This window comes from Lactuca saligna, chromosome 2 (genome assembly GCF_052625555.1).
Source record: "Lactuca saligna cultivar CGN05327 chromosome 2, ASM5262555v1, whole genome shotgun sequence".
NCBI lineage: Eukaryota > Viridiplantae > Streptophyta > Magnoliopsida > Asterales > Asteraceae > Lactuca > Lactuca saligna.
Genome location: NC_136418.1, coordinates 135,377,983 through 135,380,105, shown reverse-complemented (window position 1 = coordinate 135,380,105; position 2,123 = coordinate 135,377,983).

The following is a 2,123-nucleotide window of genomic DNA, read 5'->3' as shown; positions in this document are numbered from 1 at the left end:
CAGAGTTAGATGCTTTGGAGTATTTCGATTATGATTATTTAATATTTTCCCTGAAACTAATCAATTGACATGAGTGGGAAAAAAAAAACACAATCTAATTACTAATAGGGAATATCGCAACTTAAACCCTAAGGAATCAATTTCATAATCCAAGAAGCAAAAATCATACTACAATCATTATCAAGTAAAACATCAGATCAAATAACGCATAAAACCCTAGCTTCCAATCGATTACACATGGAAGCATCACGATTCATTAAAAAAAAGAAACAAAAGAAGCAGAATTGAAACGAGACGAACCGTGTCCTCGGATTTTACTTCGATTTCGAAGTGAGTCCCCTTCAATGTTTTCACAAAAACCTTCAATGATCATCGATGAACTAGTGAACAGTGGAACTTATTACTTGAGTCGTCGCAGCCTTGTTACGTCGGAGTGAAGGTGAGGTTGCGCCGATGAGCAGAAATCAATGGGACTACCCACGAAGTAGCGAGAGCGGAACCGATCTTCGAAGGCGTGTACAAGACGAGTTGCGTCGACTGTGAAATGTGAGAAGAAGGTTTTTAAGAAGGAGGAAGCATTATTATGAAACCCTAGATAGGGGGAATATAAAAACGAGAAATGAAAGGAAAGAGGTGAGAGAGTGAGAAATTATAGGAAATATGTAAACTTGCAATTCCTATTATGCCCTTCTGACCATTTAAATGTTACACTTTAATGCCAACAATTTTAGAATTTTTCATAAATCACCCATTAAATAATAACCTTAGATTTAAATATTTAAATGATCCAGATCTGTTCTCGCGTTCTCAACCTTTTAGGTGTTCTCATTTGATCCTACTCCCATATACATATATATATATATATATATATATATATATATATATATATATATATATATATATATATATATATATATATATATATATACTAGCCGGTTATGCGCGCTAAGAAACGGGTGTAAAATAAATAGTGTGTTAAAAACTCAATTCAAGGCAATTTTAAAACTCTCATACACCACTCACTTTGATATATGGCACTAACAATAATTAAATATATGACTGAATCAATTCAATCCCAACCCATCCACAACAATACAATTTTGTAATTGTTTACTCTAAATAGCAACTAAATTATAATAAACGAAAAAATATTAGTTTTTTTTTTATATTTGGACATGATACATAGACACCATATTATAGATCTTCTTGTACATCATAGTACTTCTGATTTTGTTTTTCTTATTACAACATTGTAGTTTTTAAAAAATGGAAAGATATGAAATTAGGATGCTATTTTCTAGAACTTGCATATATAAGAATCTATAAAATAATGTGTCAGCTATCCCACATCACAATAGAAGTGGAGGGTTATTTCTTGCTAGTTTACCAAAATTAAATGCAATATATGGCGTTGTTACAAAAAAAAATGCAATATATAGCAACCTACTCTCTTTTATTAGCAAAAATAGAAACTTACAAATGTTTCTTTTTACAAATAACCACACATACACATACAAACCTATTTCTTACATTATGATATTATACTTTCAGAGTACAATGCTTAAATAAGAAAAAATAAAAATAATAAAAATAATAAAAGGAAAGTAAGATGTTTTAATAGACAACGAAATTAATGTGACTTGTATGTGTTAGGGTAAGAGCAATATTTTCATTTTAAATAATATAACAGCTAAGTGTAAGTTTTAACAGCCTATTAGCCAACCATGTCAAAATATCAAAACTTGGAATAATATCACATATTAGGGCAAACCAATGCCCCAAAACTATAATTTACTCTTCTTATTTTTTTTGTCAATGGGGGTGTTGTATATGTCTCATATCAAACTTACAAGTGCATACGCACCAGTAGACAAGATTAGACCTACTCCCAAATTCAATTTAACATGCTCACGATTATTAAGCAACAAATTTATGTCCTTGCTTATCATATGCATTAGGAGACACACACACAATTCTTAAATAGGAGGATTTAAAACTATGTTGTTATGAAAGTTTTATTTAGAAAATGTATTTAATAAAAAAAATGTAGTTTTTTGTTTTTTTGTTTTGTTTTGTTTTTATTTTTTTAATTTTTTTATTACAATGTCCTAATTTCATTTATT